The sequence below is a fragment of the Chiloscyllium punctatum genome, chromosome 4 (assembly GCF_047496795.1).
Source record: "Chiloscyllium punctatum isolate Juve2018m chromosome 4, sChiPun1.3, whole genome shotgun sequence".
In the NCBI taxonomy this organism is placed as follows: domain Eukaryota; kingdom Metazoa; phylum Chordata; class Chondrichthyes; order Orectolobiformes; family Hemiscylliidae; genus Chiloscyllium; species Chiloscyllium punctatum.
In genome coordinates this window covers 70,864,399-70,887,589 of record NC_092742.1, presented here as the reverse complement: position 1 = coordinate 70,887,589, position 23,191 = coordinate 70,864,399, and the positions used below count along the sequence as shown (strand labels likewise).

Sequence of the window (23,191 nt, the reverse complement as noted above, 5' to 3'; positions counted from 1 at the left end):
CTCATTTCATGTGGGATACACCTTGGTCGGCCCTCTGATGGATCCAAAGAGACAGTTAAGGATGGGTCCTGCTCCCCATCACGAGCCCACACAGAGAAATGGCCGCTTGACATGGATCTCCCCTGCTGTCAGTTAAATGTTGGCGCCATCTTAGATTCAAAGGCACCCTAGGTGCAGGATCTTAGGAATCAAAAGTCTTTAAAATTAGGACACGATAAGCTAGATGCAGAAAATCATGTTCTCTAGTAGGGAAATTCAGAACAAGAGAGAATCATCTTAGAATCATATCAAAGCTATTTCAATTGTAACCAGGGACAGTTTTCACCCCATCTGCTTGATAATGTGGGTTTGATCCCCAAAGAACTGTGTGTGCCAGGGTGGGTCAATTTAAGTGTTTGACTGAGAGATAGATTTTTGTTAGGTATGATGATCAGGACCTGTGACACCAAGCAAGTTAGAGTCGAGGTACAGATCAATCCAAATTGAATTGATTGGGTAGAACAGGCTTGAGGAGCTGAATGGTCTACTGTTCTTATGCATCATGCAGGGACTTCTCAATGTTTAATATATGTTGAACTTCCGTTTTCTCCCTCTAATTTTACTCCTCTACTGTTTAAAAAAATTTAATGGGCAAAATGTTTGTTGTTATGCCCAACATTGAACTAACCCATTCTTAGATGCTATTGTGGTTGTATTCTACTTTACTTGCTCATTTTTGATGTAAACACAGATTTATTATTCAACAGAATAATCTGTTGCATTCCCAAACTCTGAAAGCCTCAATTACACAAAATGACAGTCTACAATACCTTGATTAATCAGGACATCTCTCATCCCCAGGAGCTATAGTGCCAATGTTAGCAATTACTTTAACAATACTGACAAGCAAAATTCTTTTTTCTGTGAAGATTGTAACTTAATTGCTTGTTTTAAGAGTCACCTCTACATTTGGAAAAATCACTAACAACTAAAGACCTATTTTTCAAGACTTAAATGCTTTGTAAAACATCTATTTGCCAAATTTCTCAGCTCCAGTGGGAGCTTTCACTGTTAATGTATTTCACATTTGTCTAAACATTAACTTGAAAATGACTGTAAACTCAACCTAATAGTGAAATTGCTTAAAATAACCAATCAGTTCGTAGCAAACAATTACTACAAAATTTCAGATTGGAATTTGTGAGGTGTTTTTTGGATAACATACTGGACAAGGTAAATGACTGTTCATTCTATAATTAAACAGAAAGTGATTTCAGGGTATAAGCTAAAATACAATCTTTATTAATGTCAGAAGTCCAGAGTCTTCAGGGCTTAGGAATATGTTATTTAGCTTATATAAATAAGTTTGTCCACGCTAACATACTCGCAATCATTTTAGCTTGGGCTGTCAAAAAAAAAAGAGTATGTTGGCATTAAAACCATAAGCTGCACTTACCACTCTATTTTTACCCCACCATTTTTTGCTTACCAGGAATTTGTGACTATCCAGCCCTCTCAGCTCCCCTAGCCCTTAAACCCACCACTATTAAGACCCTTTGCTGTCACTCCACATTATTTCAGTTCATACAGACTGTGTTTCATTGTTCCTGCAATGTATCATTTCAACAGGCTGGCCTTGTACTCCTGAGTCAAATGTATGGTACTAGAAAAGCACAGCAGGTCGGGCAGAATCCAAGGAGCAGGAGTATCAATGTTTCGGGCAAGAGCCCTTCATCAGGAAACATGGAGTGAGCGTCACTTCTGTAAATGATGTCACCCTCGGTCTCTCTACTGTAACTCCCACTCCAGTTACAGTGACCAACCCCACTCCCAGCTCCAGTCCAACATTAGGTCCTAGCTCCCAGACCTGCTGTGTTTTTACCATCCCCCCCAGACATTCCCCCCCCACTGAGGACAAACGATCAGCCCTCAGCAAAGGCCTTACCTTCATCCCCCTCCACTCCCAAATCAACGAATTCAACACGCATTGTAACATCGAACACTTCTTCCACCGTCTCTGCCTCTGGGCTTACAAGTTCTCCTGCTCCTCAAATGCTGCCTGACCTGCTGTGCTTTTCCAGCACCATACTCTTGACTCTGATCTCCAGCATCTGCCATTCTCACTTTCTCCTTGTACTCCTGTGGTCTACTACTATTTGCACATTACTTAATGCATTGCTGATTTTTGCATCATGATTTAAATAATGCAGCAAATGGAAGAACCGTGGGTAAGAAAATAAGTGCCAGGACTCCAAAATGAAATTAAAACTCCAAACAAATCTTTATAATACAAACTCGAGCAAAGCAACAACAAGGAATAATGACTAAATGGGCACACTAAAGATAGTGATTCTAAATGATATAAATTCTTAACTTAGACTCAGTACAAAAGTCTTAATCCAGTTTAATCTGTTTACAGTAGCTTTCACTCTGCTAGACTTTTGGACTCTGGAAGGCAGTTTTAAAAAAAATTTTAGGTCTTGACACAAAACTCACAGTTCAGGTCTGTGATATGAACCTGCCTGTATGGCTTCCTCATCCAAAAATAGGTGTCACTGACAGCCATGTGTCACAACCCAGCAGAAACACACAGGCACTCCCATAGTGTTGATTCATTGAATGTGATTTACAGCAGAGTGGTGGAGTTAAGTGATTAAAAGATTTTAAGGGGTGGAATGGAACGAGCTGTATGTTTTTTATGCTTTTCCTAAATCTTTTCCTAAAGCTCTGCTAAAGGAAAACAAGTGTAATTGGCTCCAGTCATTGTTGTCCATTGTCCATGCATGTACCAATGACATAGGCAGGACAAAGGAGGAGTTTCTGCATAGTCAGTATGAGCCTGCAAGAGAGCTGTTTTACAAGAGGTTAAACCTGTTATTTTACAATAAGATAAAATTAATTCATTATCTCATAGCGATGGTGCCCCTCGCTAGCAGTGCCAAAAATACAGTTGGATTTTACACTCTGTTTCAGGGAGAGAGAAGTGGGTGCAAGACCATTTCTTATAAGTTAAATAAGGAGATTGATTGTGAGATCATGAAAGCAGTGCTGGCTAAAGTGAATCAGCAAAGTAGGCTAAAGGATTGGTTAATCTAGATGAAGTGTCAGAAATATAAGATGGTATTTCTGAATAGACCGAATAGTCACATTCCAAGAAGCGAGAAAAATTCCAAGGGAGAGATGTACTGGACATACTACTGGTAGTATCAAGCTAAATAATAAAGCATGGAGTTGTGCAAAGATAGGCCAGAAGGTGGAACAGAATATAAAAAATAAAGAATTACCAAAAATGTAATAAAGTGGGGAAAATTAGAGTAGAGAGAAAGCTAGCCAGTGATATAAAATAGACAGTAAAAATCTCTATGAATCAAAAATAAATGTAAACAAAGTAAATATTGGTTCTATAGGAAATCTGTCTGGGGAATTAATAATGAAAAATAAGGAAATGGTAGGTAAATTAAATAGGTATTCCATATCAGTCTTCACTATAGAGGAGACAAGTGACATCCCAGATGCACTGATAAATCAGGAAATGAAAAGGAGTGAAAAACTCAGGAAAAACACAATCACTGAGTAAACTGTTGGATCTGTGGGCTGATAAGTCTCTCGGTTCTGATGAACTTTATCCTAGGCTCTTAAAAGTTATGAGTGAGATAGATGATGCATTTGTTTGCATTTTCCAAAATTGATTTGGGGATCATCCAATTAGATCAGAAGACAGTGAATGTAACCCCTTAATTCAAAACAAAAGGGAGATATAAAGGATAAAATGACAGACTAGTTAACTTAAGGTCTATTATAGAAAAAATGCCAGAAGCTACTTTTAAATAAATTATAGCAGGAGAAGTTAGATAAGTTTAAGATTATCAGGCAACATCAACATAAAACCATAATGATCATACGAGTAGGAGCAACATTTTGCTATTCAGCCCGTTGAGTCTGATGGGCTATTTGATCATGTCTGATATATTTCTCAACCCCATTCTCCTGCCTTCTCCCCTTTGTTCCTCTTTCTCATCAAGAACCTATCTATCACTGTTTTAATTATACATAGTGACTTGATCTCCACAGCCTTCTGCAGCAATGGGTTCCACAGATTCACCACCCTCTGACTGAAGAAGTTCCTCCTCAGCTCAGTTCTGAAGGGTTGTGCCTTCACTATGCCTTTGGGTTCTAGCCTCTTCTACTAGTAGAAACATCTTCACCACATCCATGCTATCCAGGCCTTTCAGTATTCTGAGTGTTTCAATCAGATTACACCCTCCACTCTGCCAATCTTTCTAAACTCCATCAGGTAGAGACCCAGAACCCTCAACCACTCCTCATATGACCAGCCCTTCATCCGCAGGATCACTCTTGTAAACCTCTTCTGCACTTCCTGTGATGACAGCACATTCCTTCCTTTGGACTTTTACTTTCATGACCAGTCTGTCGTGAAGGACTTTACCAAAAGCCTTCCTAAAATTTATATATGCCGCATAGAACTCATCACTGATTTGGTTGAAGGGACTAAATATATGGTTGCTAAATTTGGTGACAACACCAAGATACGTAGGAAAGTAAACTGTCAAGTGAAGAAATGAAGTATAATGCAGGTAAATGTGAGCTTGAACTTATGAAGGAAGACTGGAAAGGCAATATACACTATTTGAATGGAGAGGAATTACAGGAATTGGTGGTACAGAGGCACTTAGGAGTTCCAGTACATGGATCACATAAAGTTAGTATGCAGCTATAGCAAGTGATTAGATCAACAAATGGATGCTGTAATTTATTACAAGGGGAATGGAATATAAAAGTGAGAAATATTTACTTCAGCTGTGTACAGCATTGGTAAGACCACATCTGGAGTAGTGTGTACAGTTTTGGTTTCCTTATTTGAAAGAAAAAGATATAATCCCTTTAGAAGCAGTTCAGAAAAAGTTCACTCGACTCATTCCTGGCATGAAGAACTTAGCTTATCAAGAAAGGTTAACCAGGTTTGACCCACTTCCACTGGAGTTTAGAAAATAAAAGGTGATTTTATTGAAACAAGCAAGATCATGAGAAAACTTGATAGAGTGGATAATGAAAGAATTGTTCCTCTTGTTACAGGAGACAAAGGCTGGGAGAGGTAGTTTAAGAACAAGGGGTCTCTTTTAAGACAGAGATGAGGAGGAATTTTTCTCTCAGACAGTCAGTAGAGTGTGGAATTCTCTTCCCCAGAAGCTGGACATATCTTTAAATTTATTAATGACTGAGTTAGAAACATTTTTTTATAGACAATGGAGTCATGGGTTATCAAGGACAGGCTGGAAAGTGAAGTTGAGTCCACAAACAATCATTGACAGGTGGAGCAGATGCAAAGTGTGAAGTGGTCTATTCTCCAAAGACCCATGTTCCTGTTACTCTCTGTGACATCTCTCCAACATTAGTGGACAAACTTGAAAAAATGGTAAATGACTTGATAAACTTGTTCCTTTGGAGCTCCAAATATTTTTTCAAATGTCATTATTTCTTCTTCCATCTATCAACTGTTTTGACTCATTACACATCTTCAAATGTAATTTATCTTTTCCGGAACAAAACAAGTGAAGAACTCTTCACCTTCCTTGGTCTTTTCTTCTTGTCATATTTTTTAAAACTTTAAAGCCAACATGTAGAATCATTAAACCCACTTTACTCACTTATTCTGCTGGGCCAGCTACGTCCTTAGGGTACCTGAATTCTGACCGCCAAAGCAACCATCTTCGGCCAGCTCAAGGGAGGTACTTGAACCTTTGGGGAAGGCAATGGCCTAGATGGTATTATCACTGAGCTGTTAATCCAGTGACCCAGATAATATTCTGGTAACCCAGGTTTGAATCCTGCCATGGCAGATCGTGGAATTTGAATTAAATTTTTTGTAAAGTCTGGAATTAAGAGTCTAATGATGGCCATGAATCCATTGTCAATTGTCCATTAGGCCATGCTTACCTGGTCTAGCTTACATGTGACTCCAGGCCCACAGCAATGAGGTTGACTCTTAACTGCCCTCTACTGACCTCTGCCTAGTCAGTGATGCCCTCATCCCATGAATGAATGAAGGAATGAGGGAAGGACAAAGGAAGCATTGCAAAGACTCCCTAAAGGCTTTTCTTCAGAAATGCGACAGAGATATCAACACTTGAGAGACCCTCTTTCAGAAAAAACTGATTTGGAGGTAAGTCCTGTATGAAGGAATATATTTTTTCAGAAACATCTTTTGGCAAGAAGAAATATGGAAAAAGAATTGGAGAAAGGAATGCCAATGATCTTGAAGGAAGTGTCAATTCCACCTCCCGGAAATACCTGCCAAATATGTGGTCAGACTTGCAGCTCGAGGATCAGATTCATCAGCCACACAAGGGCCCAGAGAATGCAGGACCAGTGACATGGAGTCTCATGGGTGGAAAGCCATATTTGTTGGTGAGTGATTGCTGACAACTGATTTAGGAAATGTAAAAACTCATACTTGGGAGCAGGAGAAGGTCAGTTAGCCCTTTGAGCATGCTCCACCATTCAATAGTTGGTCAGGTTGTGGTCTCAACCCTAATTTTCTGCCTGCTCCTGATAACCCTTAACTCTCTTCTCTACCAAAACTCTGTCTAACTCAGCCTTGTACAAGTCCAATAAAGTAACCTCTACACTATTGTGCAGAGAAGAACTCCATGGACGCATGATCTCCTGTTCCAAAAAGATTTTTGTTTACTTTTTGCAGTAACTTGCCATGTGGGAATCTCAAAAAGCAAGCTTTGATATTCCATGTTCAAAGGCACTCAGTGCCTGATCAGGGACCCAGAATTTGTAACGGACTGTGCAGGCCTCCCCCTAACCTTGCCACTGAAATCCCTTGTCCATTTCCCTATGTTCTGCAGTTCACAACATCTCTTCCATCATCGATCACCGGTGGCCGCCCTGGATTCCTTGGCATAATTGGGTCTTGGCTAATGCATTATAGATTGCTGCCACCATTTCCTTAGTGTTGCTGATGAGCAATGGACAGCTGCCAACTTCACTGGGTTGACATTTATTGGGTGGAATTTCAAACGCCAAGATCAAAAATCCTGTAATAGGCCCATCTCTTTCCAGTTAAGGGCCTAACTGGCATTTAGTTTGGTGAGGGCTCTCAAACAGTGGCAACACAAGAATTTTGGCTCTGGAGCCAGTGTGCACAATCATGCCATGTCTGTTATTTACTGCCCATTCATTTAAGACACAAATCAATCATGATCTAAATAATGGAACAGGCCTGAGGGCCTGCTTTTGTTCCAACACAGTGAAGACAGCATATAAATGACCCCACCAGAATGTTGACAAAATTTACTTGTGCACATGTGACAACTAAATTGAAAAGTGTATTTTTTGGTTCCTGCATGGGGTTAGGTAGCATTCTAAAATAGTATGCAAAAATTTAGACTTTCATCATTAAGTAGTTGGCATCTGGATTTACATTTCTCATGGATGAGTACTTTCAAGGCATCACATATTTTAAAAGTTTCTGACAAATGCAATAATACACATTTGTGGCACTTGTTGAGTCAAATGCTTATTGTTCCTCCACTTTGCAGGACTTCCCCCAAATCGTATTGCCCAGACAATGAAGTTAAAAATTTGCTCTCATACAGAGATTTCGCCTTCTTTTAGACAGCTTGCTTTTGACCAAAAGCAAAGAAATTCTGTCCCAATTTGTAAATACATTTTGACAGCCTGAGATATTTATCTATCACTCACTGAAAACTTTGGTTGGAAGATTTTGTTATTCCCAATACTTCTCATCACAGAAGAAGAGTCTGTAATGTTACACCATGGGTCATACGGAAGGCCTGGTGCTGCAGGAAAATAACTTTGAGTACAATATGGAATAAAGAAACAATTTACATCCTTATAATGACATATAATGACCTCAGCACATCGCAAGCTCTTTATAATAAAGAACAGCTTTTTATTTCTGTTGGTTGGAAGCTGCTATGGAAGGCTACCCAATTACCCAGTTAGTTTCCACAAATACAAGAAGCTCTGAAGTCCAACGCATATATTACTGGCATTTCGATTGTCCGATGGGTAAGCATTGGATATCTAAACAACCAGAGAAGTTTACAATACAGAAAGAAGCTACCTGGACCATTGTACACTTAGAAGAAAAACTAAAATGTAATCTCTTGTTCGAGCCTTGATTCAAATGTAAATCAATCAAATGTTGAATGACCTTTTCTTGTTATTCCCAATCATGTTAAAATGCTATCAGTGAAAGATGCCTACCCTCCATCCCCCTTCCTCATTTCAGGAACTCCGAACACAATGCAGAGTTTCTTCTCCCGGCTTACAGGCAAAAGGTCAAGCAGGAGACCCCCTCTTGGATACAGGTCCAGTGCTGGTCGGAGGAGACAGAGGATCAGCTCCGGTACTGTCTGGAATCAGCTGATTGGGTCATGTTCAAACAGTCCACAGGTACCTTGGAAAAGTAGACCACCACTGTCACAGACTTTATCAGCAAGTGTGTGGAGGACTCCATACTGTGGAAGTCAATCTGGGTGTTCCCCAACAGGAAACCCTAGATGAATCAGGACAGACAGAACCTTGCTAAAAACCAGACGTGAGGCCTTCAGATCAGGAGACCCACTCAAATATAAGGAATCCAAGTATGACCTTCGCAGAGCCATTAAGACAGCCAAGGACCAATACCGATCCAAACTAGAGACCCACACAGACACCCGGTGACTATGGGAAGGACTGAATGACATCACAGGTTCTAAAAAGAGACAGCGTGAGATAGCAGATGATGACACATCCCTCCCAGATCGTCTCAATGCCTTCTATGCTCACTTTGAGCAGAATTTTGGAGGAGAGGTAACACCTATTCTGACAAATCCTGATGAATCTATCCCAACAGTCACTGCATCAGAAGTCAGATAATTTTCCTCCTTGTGAATCCAAGGAAAGCGATGGGACCAGACGGAGTACCAGGCCGTGCACTCAGAGCATGCACAGATCAACTAGCAGAGATCTTCTCGGACATCTTCGACCTCTCCCTGCAGCAGGCCACTGTCCCTGCCTGTTTCAAGAGGGCCAACATCATCCCTGTGTCTAAGAAGGCTCATGCAGTATGTCTCAACGACTACTGCTCAGTGGCCCTAAATTCAGTGCTCAGGAAGTGCTTTGAAAGGCTGGTCATGGCATTAATCAACTCCAGCCTCTCCATGACTCTTGACCCACACCAATTTGCTTATCAGCAAATCCACGTCAGATACCATATCACTTGCCCCTCACTCCTCCCTAGAACATCTTGACATTAAGAACAGCTACATAAGAATCCTATTCATTGATTACAGTTCGGCCTTCAACACTATTAGCCCCTCGAGACAGATTACTAAACTTAATGATCTGGGATTAAGCCCCACTCTCTGCAACTGGATCCTGAGTTTCCTGACCCACAGGCCACAATCAGTGAAGACTGGGGACAATATTTCATCCTTACTAACACTCAACACTGGAGCCCCCTGTGGTGCGCACTCAGCTCCCTACTGTACTCACTGTATACCTATGACTGTGTTGCCAAACACCAGACTAATGCCATTTACAAGTTTGCTGATGACACCATCATAGTCAGTTGAATCTCAGATGGCGACGAAACAGACTACAGATGGGAGATGGAAGACCTGGAAAACTGGTGCACTGAGAACAACCTAGCTCTCAATGCAGGCAAAACCAAGGAACTTATTATTGACTTTCAGCGGGATGTTACTCATGCCCCCTACACATTAACAGCACAGAGGTGGAATGAATGGAGAATGTCAAGGGCCTGGGAGTGGCCATCCACAACAAGCTTTCTTGGACCCTTCATGTAGACGCACTGGTTACAAAGGCCCAACAATGTCTCTTCTTCCTCAGGCATCTGAAGAAATTTGGCATGACAGCAAATACCCTTGCCAACTTTTATAAATTCTTGAATCTGTTATACACATATTCAAACTTTTACATCTTCTGCCCAATGGAAGATGGTGGAAGAGAAGATAACTGAGATGGGAGGGGTCATTGATTATATTGGTTGTTTTCCCAAGGCAGAAGGAAGTAGAGATGGAGTCAATGGCTGGAAGTCTGGTTTACGTGATGGACTGGGCTGTGTTCACAACTCTCTATAATTTCCTGCGGACTTGGGAAGTGCAGTTGTCGTACCATCCTGTGATGCATCCAGATAGGGTGCTTTGTATGGTGCATCTATAAATATTGGTAAGAATCCTTGTGGACATGCTGAATTTCTTTAGCGTCTTGATTAAATCGAGGCAGTGTTGTGCTTTCTTGGCTGTCGCATCAATGTGGGTGGACCAGGACAGATTGTTGGGAACTTAATGTTCTCAACCATTTCCACCTCTCCACTCCACATCCTGAATTTATAATCTATTACAATGTAAATCAATTTTTTAAAAGAAATTTCCATGTACAATTCTAACAAGGACAAAGATTAGCATAAATTAATAAACTATCTAAGAGAGCACAGATGGAATGAATTACAATATTAGATTTCCAATGTTGTTTAAATTGTGCTATTGTGACTTTCATGTTCAATATGAGGAAAACTCTGAATGTGGATTTTACTTCTTTATTAACAGAAATTACTGTGCCCAACTTGGTTATATGTGAATTCAAAAATCTGGCTCATAGATTTTAATTCACAGTACTGAGATGAAAACGAAGTCTGCAAATGCTGACATTAAAATAAAACAAGAAAATGTCAAAAATATGCAGCAGGTTCACCAGTATCTAAAGTGGTCAAAACGGATTTAATTTCCTCTTTCAGATACTTTCCAGGCCATTAAAGTCTAGTCGGCAGTATAGTCCATGGAATGTTTTGATATTTTAACTATTAGAGAAAAGTCAACATTTTCCTGTCGTAGCTCTAACATAGAAATTATGTCTCAGATAAACAAATACTGGTCTTACAAGCACTGAATTGTATAGTATTTGCATAGTGCCAACTCTGTGACTTCAGAAAACTGGTGCAGTATTTTTGCTATTAGTTCATGCTAGCAAACGTTGCCTCTTCTAAAAGCAATGTAAATATGTCAGTATAATTGATAACCATTCTGTTATGTTTTATGCCTCAGAGATATGTAGAGATGATTAATTTTATCTTTTATTGAAATGTTTGTTTTCATGCTTCCAGCAGATTGCCTCATGTTTAGTTTCTCTTCCTCAATTATCACAGCCAGGCTGAATTAATCGTACACCGGGAGCTATTAACAGTTAACTGAGACAGAAGCAAAAACTAAACAATTGAACGTTAGACCTTTAGCCACTTGTAAAATGAAAGATCTTAGTTTAAATTCAACTATCCTCAATAGCAAATATATGTATATCCAGTTGTTTCTTCGACTGAAGTTTCTCTGTTTTCTCTAAGCACAGAAATAATCTTTGGGATATGAGGGTCTCTGATGATGGCGCTGAGGTCTAGGACTTTGAGATTGTAGTTCTGTGTAATCATCTGACAAGACTGATAATAAACATCACAGTTGCTCATCAGAAAAAAACCCATCCTCATTATCACTGTTCACAAAGTATCCTGGACTGCTTGCTATCAAGCATCTTGCATTCCCACAATGTGTTGTTATTCAGCTGATAAGTGTTGGTGCTGAGCACTGCTTCAGTCATGAGAGAGAAAATGCAAGCTTGTCAAAGTACACTTAGATGGTCATTTCCTCTGCTTCTGCTCTGACATTCTTATTGGATAGCAATGATAATCAGTGACCTCTCTCAATTCTCTATCACAGAGGACTGTGGAAGCTGTCAATAAATAGCTTCAAGCGGGAAATTAATAAAATTCTTGATATTGAAGGTATTATGGAATATGAGGAGAATGGCTTTGAGGTAGAAGATTAGACATGATCTAGCTGAATGGCAGAGCAGACATAATGGGCCAAATGGTCTACTTCTGATCTAATTGCATTTATTCTATGCTTCTGCCTTCAAATCTCCTCACACGATGTGCAAAATCACCACTAACATGTAGGCTTTATTGATACAAGTCACTTCACAATCACTGATGCTTTCTCCAATAGTAGTTCAGCTAAGCATTTGCACCTAATAAGCATGGCAGCTATTCAGTTGTGGGAATCTGTGAGTTACTTGGCTTTGAAGTTATACTGGCAATCCGATTATCTGCAAATGTGTTGAGAGAGATGATGGAACAGTCAGAGTTTGGCGATTGATGCAAACTTTCCACCAAAGGGATGCATGTGTCATTGTTCCATGCATAGATGTAGGCTAGTGATTCCTGCTTGGAAATAGAATATTTGTGGTCTGTTTCTGACAATAGGCATGATTCATAAGTGATCAGTCAGTCACTTCCTTCAACGGACTGGGAGAGCTCCAATTGCATTTCCAGATGCTTCTGTTATGACTAACATTTCCACGTGTGGGTTGAAATGCATAAGGCCTGCTGGTGATGTTAGCCTCACCTTCCCAGTGTTACTGCCTGATTCTCCAATTGCATTGTACATCTCTGCACAGCAGTTTCTGAACAAGTTATGCGATCTCTGCTATTTTCAGAGCAAATTTGAGATCAAAGATGCTAGGAATAATCCCACTTCTTTCATGGTCGACAGGATTTGAAATGCATTAGACATTTTTCTCTAGCTGGTGTCACACTCTACCTTGGAAAGTCAATTTTGGCCGCTGTGAATGTGGCTTTGTCCTTGTTGAATATCAAATTGTGTTCTGCATGTCATGTCAGAACCAATCGTAACTACTGCTCATGCTCGGCATTGTCCATTCTGTAGGTGATGGCATCATCACATAGGCTGACCATCCCCTTAACATCTGACATTTCTGAAAAATTTACATCTGAAATGTGTTCGGTGCTCAACCTGCTCCAAATGTGTGTAATAAAAATTAGGTATTGGCTTAGTTTAACTCGTGATATCTGGAGATAGCTCTGTCACTTGTCAAGCTTTGGAAAGGTTACAGCATCGTGAAATTATAACGATAGTTACTGGATCATAAGAAGTGAACACTAGCTGTGTTGAACATCTTAGGGTCAAGTTGAAGTCTATGCTCACCATTTCAGTGTTGTGTAACAACTAGGTTCAAATTCATGGCAATGAGTCAATTCACTCAATGATGCCATCTGCTTCACATTGATTCAACTGACACTTTAGCAGAGATTGCAAGTGGCAAATGTCTCAAATTTTATGACACTGTTGGAATTGATGTGTTGAGGTGAGAAGCATGACAGTACCCTTAATCTATCCAAATCTGGTAAATAAGGGAGGATTTGTGTAGTCTGTGTCATCAATCACATTAGCGTGTGGCTTGATAGAGTTTTCAAATTTGAATCCAATCTTATTGAAAAGGTTTACCTGCTATAAATTCAGCCTTTGCTCATGTAGGATGCGAACCTGTCGAAGTTGACATTTTTGTGACATATTGAATCTGATATCATTCTCAGTACTGGGATAATTAATTCAGCATAGTCTTGAAAAGCATCTGCCACAAGAGTGGGAAAAGAATTGCACATTATAGCAAGAGTAAATTTTGTTGCTCAGTTGGATACTTCTGCACCAACTTCAATGAGAAGTGACACTGAGAGCCTGGCTGAGCAATTCTTAAAATAATCCAGTACTTACTGTCAGTTACTGTGTACACATATGGTACCCTTCTCAGAAAAAAATATTCCTCTAAATGGCAAACCGATAATGTCCTCTTATTTACCATAATCTGGGCACTTGTTTGAAGGTTTCTGATTGTAATGGGACACATACAGTCATACAGCATGGAAACAGAATCTTCGGTCCAACTAGTCCACGTCAAACATGTTCTCAAATTAAACCAGTCCCACCCGTCTACATTTGGCCAATATCCCTCAAAACCTTTTCCATTCACGTACTTATCCAAATGTGTTTTGAATGTTGTAACTATACCTGCATCTACCACTTCCTCTGGCAGTGCATTCAACACGCAAACTACTCTGTGTGAAAAAGTTGTCCCCCCATGTCCTTTTTATTTTTTCTCATCTTAGCTTAAAAATATGCCCCCTCATTTTGAACTCCCTCACCTTGGGGAAATGAGCTTTGCTATTCACCTTGTCTATGCCCCTCATAATTTTATAAACTGCCATGAGGTCACCTTTCAACTTCCTAAGTTCCAGTGAGAAAAGTACCAGCCTATCCAAGCTATTTTTATCACTCAAACACTCCATTCCTGGCAACATCCTGGCAACCCTTTTTTCTGAACACTTTCCAGTTTAATAATATCCTTCCTATAACAGGATGAACAGAACCTCACACAGTACTCCAGAAAAGTTCTAACCAATGTCCTGTACACCTCAACACGATGTCCCGACTCCTCTACTCAGAATCTGAGCAATGAAGGCAAGCATGCTAAATGCCTTCTTAACCATCCTGTCTACCTGTGACGCAAATTTCAAAGAATTATGTAACTGAAGGCTGAGGTCTCTCTGTTCTACAACACTACCCAGGCCCTACCATTAATTGTACATGTCCTATCCTTGTTTGTTTTACCAAAATGCAATACCATGCCTTTATCCAAATGGTAATGTGTCTCCTCAGATCTTTTTGTCTGTAACTCTTATATTGTGTCAACAATCCTGAGTTTAAGGGCGTATTTTCAATGCATTTTTAATCTAACATGATGGATTGGATTTGGACAACCAAAGTTGTAGCTTTATCCAAGGTTGAATAAACATTCTTTGTAAGGAGACATTCACTAATTCAAGACTTGAAGATTTTTCAACAACTTAGTTATGAGCTGGCTCTTCAGTTAGTGGATCACATTTACCTCTAGAAACTAAGTGCTGTTATACTGTCACATAAAGTTTAATGGCTCAGCATTTCCTTGGCGTCTCTGGCAGAATGTTCATCATTTGATCATCACACCTTTCTTTGACCAAAATATTTTTTGTGTAGTTATTGCCATATCAGATGTGTCTTCTCTGAATTGCTTGAATACTCACTGAATTTCTGCTCTGAGACAACATACTAGTAATGTCTTTTTATGGGTCACTACTACCTGTGGATTGCCCATATCTGTTTTGACCGAGTAGGTCTTGAACCATGAAATGCAACAATCCCTGGTGAAGGAAGGAAGGAGCAGCAACTGGTAAACTTAAACCATTTTCCATCATCTCCCTTGCCACTTGTGATGTTTTGTGTCTTGGAGGTAAGCAGAAATGATACACTCCAGATTATATAGGAATTTTATTTAATGCTTAAAATGTTTGATCTCATCCAGCCAGCAGTTTGATTCCAGTCTGATTTCTCTTTCTCAGTCACGATATCAGGTTTAAGTAATCACCACAGTGAGCAGTTAATAGATTCACGTAATCTCACATCAACCAAATGAATACTACACATTCAAGTAAAATCTAAACAAAATGACCAAACCAAAATGATATTGCCCTAGACTGACGGAAGGAGTGCAGAAAATGCCTGTTTTATCTGTCTGCATTGTGCTAGTTATTGTTGTCTCTGGTATGTAAAAGCGGATGTTCTCAAGCAAATATGTAGACCGGGATCCATATTCATGATCGCTATTTGCATTATGGCTAGAGACCCTGAAAATCTGATTTGGAAACAGCTGCTCCCTAATATGTGCAGTTCCTGTCATTAACTGCATATTATTTACTTTAGTAAGCACAAGTACTAGCTGTCATTACATCTTTTGTTTGAAGATTTAAGATGCCTTTTTAGATTTTTGAAGAATAGGCTTCGATTTCAACTGCTAACTAAAGAACAATCGCAAATATGCAACTGTCAAATATTTTTGAAGAGAACTAGCACTGAATAATTCTACTAACAACAAGTTATTTTACAATACTAGGTTCCCAAGAGACCAAATAAATATTTTTTGAGTATTCGAGCTGAAGACATTATTCACATTTTGGCTATGCATGAGCATAGCTGAGAATTTTGGGAGAATTCCTGTGATTATTGTCTTCACCTGGTTAAGGGGAAAAAAATGGGCAATGGGCTGTACTTCAGGCCATTTTGCAAAAAGAACCCCAATTTGTTATTGGTTTTCTATGCCAACTGATAGATGAACATTCCCAATGTCTATATATAATGGATGAACTATTGAGACAATGAACTAGTCTGGCTGAACTTATATTGAATTTGAACTGCTCTTCTATTCTTGAACTGCATTGAGAAATATAACCAAGTAGACATATTGCTGCATCTCAGTATAGGTCATATACTGTATAGGTTAATTTGACATGGGACTGTCAGTTTTGTCATACATATCTACCAGCAGCTATTTTTGAGCCAATAGAATCCATTACAAGCAGTGAGCAAGGTCACCCTCTCTCATAGCTGCTACTCCACTGTTTTCTAAAGATTATATGAACTAAAATCTTAGAAGGTTCAAGCCATTGAATTCTCAACTTCAGCTGCCTGCTAGCAAGATGGTGACAAATGGAAATCAGGTGCCATTACTTTAAAGATTGAGAGAAAGTTAGACGGATAATCTCCTTGAGGCCATTTTTACACTTGTTCTATTAACTGGTCAAGATGATCAGATACTTATCTCATCCGCTCATGCAACATACTTGTGAGAAGTGAAGTGACAAGGGGAAAATTGGAAGTAAAAGATTACTGTTATAATGCCTTTCAGATGCACTCAACATTTCAGGCAAGTGGATATAGTCAAGCAGAATAATATTCATTATCTTAACATATCTTGGTTAGAATGAAAACTGAAATATATGATGCACAAAAGTGGTAAGACATTGAAAATGGGGTAATTTCACAAATCTGATTCCAGATGCAATTCAGTAAAAATTATAAGGAACATAATTTATCATCAAGGATTTACGTGAAGAATCTGATCAAATCTAACAGTCAAAAAACTGAAGTATCTGAGCATGAACCCTGTTAACTGAAAGGTCTTGTGATAGAAGTACAGCAGCTATTCAGTAGACTAAACGTAGGCAGAACAAAGTGCAAGGATGATAAAAACTCTCATGCACAATTAGCAAGCAATATTAACCTTACAGTTAACAAAACCAACATTGTCTGAAGTACTGAATGTATTTGAATATTAGAATGGTCCACATTTGAAGTGTTTGCCAGATTGTTAACAAAAATTATGAGCATTCTCATACAGTTCAAAAATCATATGTAGGTGGGAGTTTGACATTTCACTGAATGCTTTCTTTTAAAAGTTTTACTGAAAAAGCAAGTGAAATGCATGCATGTCTTATTCATCACGTTAAATATTCAGTTCCTTTATTTTGCAATCCATTGTTGATGAGTGTTGAGGCAAACACTTAAAAGAGGAGAAACAGGTGAAAATACTGTATGAAGCACATTTGCCTACATATCTTTAATGCCTGAGGGCGCATAGAACTCCCTATTAAGTACTTGCACAATATCTAGGCACTAGATCCCACATTCAATCCCTGAAGTTTCCTGAATTTGCTGATAACAATGGCTTGAAACTTGGGCAGACTGTGCGATATAAGTGCAGTCCGTCCTGTGTGATGTTCCTCTATGGACTTGAATCAATGCACAATAGAGGAAAAATGTTCTCCTTTTATTTTCCCCCAACTCAGCCTAACATACGTATTAGCTGTAAAATGTTTGTTAAATGGCCAGTGGTTCGCTCATTGTGTAAACAATGGCAAGGCCATAAATGCTGGACAGCCAGTGACACCTATGGCCCCCAAGTGAATAAAAAAGAAATTCAAGGTACTACACACCTAAACAAGAGGAAGCATTATTTAAAAATGAAATTATTTGTTACAAATATTTGTTTATTATTCATAAACGTCGTAAGACATAGAAGTAGAACATTCAGCTCACTGAATCTGGTCCAACATTCAATGACTTCATTGCAGATCTGATAATCCTCAACTCCACTTTCTTGCCTCATTTCCAAAACACTTGATTCTCTTGCTGATTAAAAGATACTGAGATACTCAAATGTGTCAGCCTTGAGTATACTCAATGACCCAGGATCTATAGCCATTGGTTGTGAATTCCAAGAGTTTTATGAGCCTCTGAGAGAAGACAGTCTTCTTCGTCTTTGCCTGAAATGGGAACCTTTCACTCTGAGATTATTCCTACTGGTTGTAGACTCTCTGGCAAAGAGAAACAGCTTCTCTGTATCTACCCAGTCAAATGCCCTCAGAATCATACATGTTTCAATGCAATTTCCTCTCATTCCTCTAAACTCCATACAGTACATGCCCACCTAGTCAACCTCTAATCATAAAAAAATCCCTCCATGCCCAGAATCAAACTTTGTGAACCTCCTCTGGACTGCCTCCAATGCTAGTATATCTTTCCTTAGACACAGGGACCAAAGCTGTTCACAATATTTCTAGCTGCCTTTATTGTTTCAGCCTGAGTGCCCTTGGGGTGGCACGGTGGCTCAGTGGTTAGCACTGCTGCCTCATAGCACCAGGGTCCCAGGTTCAATTCAAGCCTCGGGCGACTGTGTGGAGTTTGTACGTTCTCCCCGTGTCTGCGTGCACTTCCTCTGGGTGCTCTGGTTTCCTCCCACAATCCAAAGATGTGCAGGTCAGGTGAATTGGCCATGCTAAATTGCCCATAGTGTTAGGTGCACTAGTCAGAAGGAAATAGGTCTGGGTGGGTTACTCTTTGGAGGGTGGGTGTAGACTTGTTGGGCCAAAGGGCCTGTTTCCACACTGTAGGGAATCTAATTCATTTGTCTTTCCTTTGCATATGGATTCCCAATCACCCTGTGTTGCAGCTTCCCATAGTCTAACCATTTAAATAAATTCAGCTTTACCCTGCTTCCTGGTAAAGTGCGTATCCTCAAAATTTCCCACATTATATTCCACTTGCCAGTTTTTGCCCACTCACTGAACTTGTCCATATCCAGCTGGAAGTCAGTTAGCTCAATTGGGTGGATGGCTGATGGCAATGCAGAGTAATGCTAATTTCCACACCAGCTAAGACTCCTTCTCAAACTCTCCCCGTGCTTGAAGCACAGTGACTCTCAGATTAAACTACCATTAGTTTAATGGTAGTCTGACGGGACAGCAGCCCTATTATCTGGGAGGTCTATGGCAACTTTACCTTTACCAATATCCATCTGTACACTCACATTATGTCATTCTCACCACCTGTCTCCTCACCTATATTTGTGTCATCCACAAACATTATAGTCATAGATTCACATCCCTCATTCGAGTCATTAATATGTATTGTAAATGATAGTGCCCCCAAAATTAATCTCTGTGGCACTCCACTCGTTTCAAGTTAATGTCTGGAAAGGACTCCTTTACCCTAAATATCTGTATTTTATGAGTTACCATATCTCTATCTATGGTAATATACTATCCCTAACATCAATGACTTTTATTAAATAGCCTGATGTGCAATATGTTATCAAATGCCTTTTGGAAGCCCAAACATATTGAATTTACTGATTCCTCTTTATTTATCCTGCTTGTCATCTCCTCAAAGAATTCCACTAAATTTGTCAGGCATGATTTATCTTTCATGAAGTCATGCTGACTCTACCTGATATCATGTATTTCTAAATACTCTTTTATTACACTTTTATAATAGACTCTAACATTCTCCCAATAAGAGATGGTAAGCTATGTGATCTACAGTTACAGGGGTTCCCCGATCTACAAGCATCCAACTTATTAATGCTTGTACTTAAGAAGGCAATACCATACTGGGGAGTAATTTTAATGACCTGTACTGACTTAAATTTCCTGCACAAATGGCTGCTTTATATTGTCCTGCATAGTGCTACAACTTGCGAGTAAATTGACTTGTGAATGGACTCCAGAACAGAACCCATTCTTAGCATGGGGACTGCTTTTACTCAACTTCCACTCTGACTTCTGAATGAGTGTGCAGTTGGCGGTTTTCCAATCCTCGGGGACTTTTCCAGAACCTAAAGACATTTAGAGGATTACTGCCAGTCAATCCATTCTCTCTCAAATATCCAACTTCTTAAAAATTTGCTGAAGGGATGTGGGTCTTGCTGCTGGGTAGCTTATATGGTTCATCCCTCGATGCCCTTGAGAAGGTCATAGTGAGCTGTCTTTTTTAACTGCGGCAGTTCATGATGGCAGACACCCACAGTGCTGTTGAGGAGTAAATTGCTGGATTTGATTCAGTAACTTTGAAGAATTAGGGATTTAATTCCAAATCAGCATGAATGTGGCTTGGAGGGAGACTTGAAGTTACTGGTGCTTCCATGCATTTGACATTCTGTCTTTGTAGACAGTACACAACACACATTTGCTATCAAACAACCTTGGTGAGTTTCTCCAGTGCATCTTGTAGATAATACATGCTACAGCCACTGTACATCAGTGATGGAGAGAGCAAATCTTCACATTGATGATTGGACTGTGAATCAAATGGCTGCTTTGACCAGAATTCAACTACCTCGGTGCAAAAATGAATATTGTGTACATTTTGCTTATATTACATTAAGAGCCAATAATTTGGAAGGTTTAGCTCTACCTGTAACAATTGATATAAACATTGTAACTAAACTCAATTGTAGAAAATAATAAACTCATTAAAATATTTGTATTGTACATACATACTTGCAAAAGGGTGCAGTTCTCAAATTTATATTCATTGTCTAAAAGTAACTGAAAGGAATATCCATTATATTTACAGTTCATTGGCTATACAAATTAAAAGGTGCAGGTGTAAGTCAGAACAGTTCCTGTCCCCAGTCTAAATGAGTATGTCTTTCACACAGCTGAGGTTAACAGCTACTCAAGTGTCGTGACAACAATGCTGTAAAAAGTCCCACATACTCGGATTCAGTTTCTTTGGACATGTCTCTTGCCTTCCACAGTTCTGTGGATCCTGCTGCAATTCCACATCACTGTTTTGAGGAATTATCACTTATAAATTTCCATTCTAATGCAACAGCAATAATCCCTGCCGTGCGCATGCCTTCTGCATATGTAAACCAAGTGTTGTTAGTTTGCAATACATCACACCATGCTGTAAGAATTGTAATCACAACTTCTCTTACCCAGCTAGCAAGATGTACTTCATTAGAACGAGTCTTCAATCCCTTGTTGACAGATTTTGAAGCCAGGATAGAATTTTGGTTAAACTGGAGAAGGGTGTTTCAAATGGACCGCAGGCCAGATAGAGAAAAATGAATCCTTTTTCTTGATTGTAAGATTTTTCACATTACATATCTCTGCTTTCAGGCAAAAGTGAGGACTGTAGATGCTGGAAATTAGAATCGAGAGCGGGGTGCTGGGAAAGTAAAGCAGGTCAGGCAGCATCCGAGGATCAGGAGAATCGATGTTTCGGGCAAAAGCCCTTCATCAGGAATCGAAGTTTCGGGCAAAAGCCCTTCATCAGAGCTGATGAAGGGCTTTTGCCCAAAACTTCGATTCTCCTGCTCCTTGGATGCTGCCTGTCCTGTTATCTCTGCTTTCAGCCTACCAATCAGCACAATTTCCCAGCAGTCCTTTTTTTTTATGTTTTCAAGACATTTAATTTTTAACCCATTTATTGTTAACAACGCAATGAATATTACATTATCAAAGTGATGCATGTGAACATAGGACAGGTGATCGCAAGGGACAAATAAATGTAATTATGATCATGGGTACTTTCATCTACACTTTAAAGAAATTGCAATTCCCAGGAATTGATGTGGACATGGGATAGGGAGCTATTCCACTACATTAACAAGCTGGCTCAGGGAGATGCAGATGGGTTTTGCCAGGGGAGGTATGGATGACTTTAAAGAAGGGGATCAATAGTGATGAAGAAAAGAGTCAAGCAGAAATGAATTGCATTGAAGAAGAATTAAATTGAATTAATGAAGTGGAAAGAAGTTAGAAGTGGCCGAACAGGGAAAATGTTAAGAATAGTGACAGATTGAGTCTTGGGAAGCATGAAGAAGTAGAAGCGAAGAGAGTATAATACTAAGTTGGATTAGCGGCACACAGTGCAATTAATCAGCACTCTTGGTAACCACTCACCCATCCCACATGCCTACTTCAAATTCTGCCTACTACATTCCATCCCCGTCTCTGATACACCCACATGACTCCTTCCACATAGCTGTCATATTCAAAGGCACTTCATACTAAAAAAAACTCATCCATAAAAGCTAGTCAAAAAATGCAAATGTCAATCAGTTCAAGCGGTCATTCTGTTAAAATCAACAAATGATCACCTCCACTTACAGCATCAAAGACAGAAAACACTCTTGTACGGCCATCAAAATGTGAATACAGCCTACATGTGCATCCCTGATGGTTATTGACAATTTGAAACTGAGCCATGGCTTCTTATAGTTCCAGCCATCAAAACACATCCTGGGAAACATGAACAATTGATCTGAAACATCAGGTTGGCCTTTCATTTTAAATCACACTTAAACAAACTTAAAATTCCAATCTAAAATAGTGACCCACACACAGATAGTCCTCTGCCCATTTCTCCATGCCTCAGGATATTACAGTTTCCTCTTAAGTTGATCATAAAAGTCTCACATTTTTATTCTTAATAATAAATGAATAATATGATGGAGGGAGAAGAAAGTAGAAGTAATTTTTTCATTGCCTTCCTCATGTGTGTTTTTCCTGGTATCCTTCTCCTCTGCCTATATATTGCTGTTGTCTCTGAGGTTCTAGCTCTCTTATCAACACCACGGAAAATACTCTGGTTTTGCTACTGACCATGGCTCATAGCAAGGAATCCTTACCTACATTTGACTTCCAGACTACTATTGCCAATTGAAAAGGTGTCAGCTATATGAAGATTAAAAACTTCTGCATTTAATACATTCTCTTTATTACAAGCTCCTGTTATTTCTTGCTTTATGTCTTATTCAATGGTATGACTACTATTTAAGGGCCTAAGAAACTCCCATTGTCATTTTCGGACCTTTGTTATTCCTAATCTCAACAAACACCACTTCTGTATCTCGATCTTCTGAGCCACAATTCTTTCTCAGTATTAGCATTATGTCACCCTTCACTGTCAGGGCGAGACTTTTGAATTTTCCATTCTGTCAGGCTTTTCACAATGTTGTGGAACCTGTGAATATTTATTCCTGAATTCTGGTCACCTTGTAACCATGTCCGTGTAACAGCAATTTGTTCAAAACTATGTCTAGGTACTACTAATTCGTACTTCATACTACAGATTACATAATTAATCTAATAAAGAGGCAAAACCTCTGGAACCTGTTAAGAAACAAAGGATGCGGCAGTTGCTAT

The 23,191-nt window shown here is 39.4% G+C and overlaps 1 protein-coding gene across 2 annotated transcripts in view; it reads right to left on the bottom strand.

Annotated features, from left to right (window-relative positions):
• prkd1 (protein kinase D1) overlaps positions 1–23,191 on the bottom strand; it is a 350,796-nt gene that overhangs the window by 171,847 nt on the left and 155,758 nt on the right. The window lies entirely within an intron of this gene.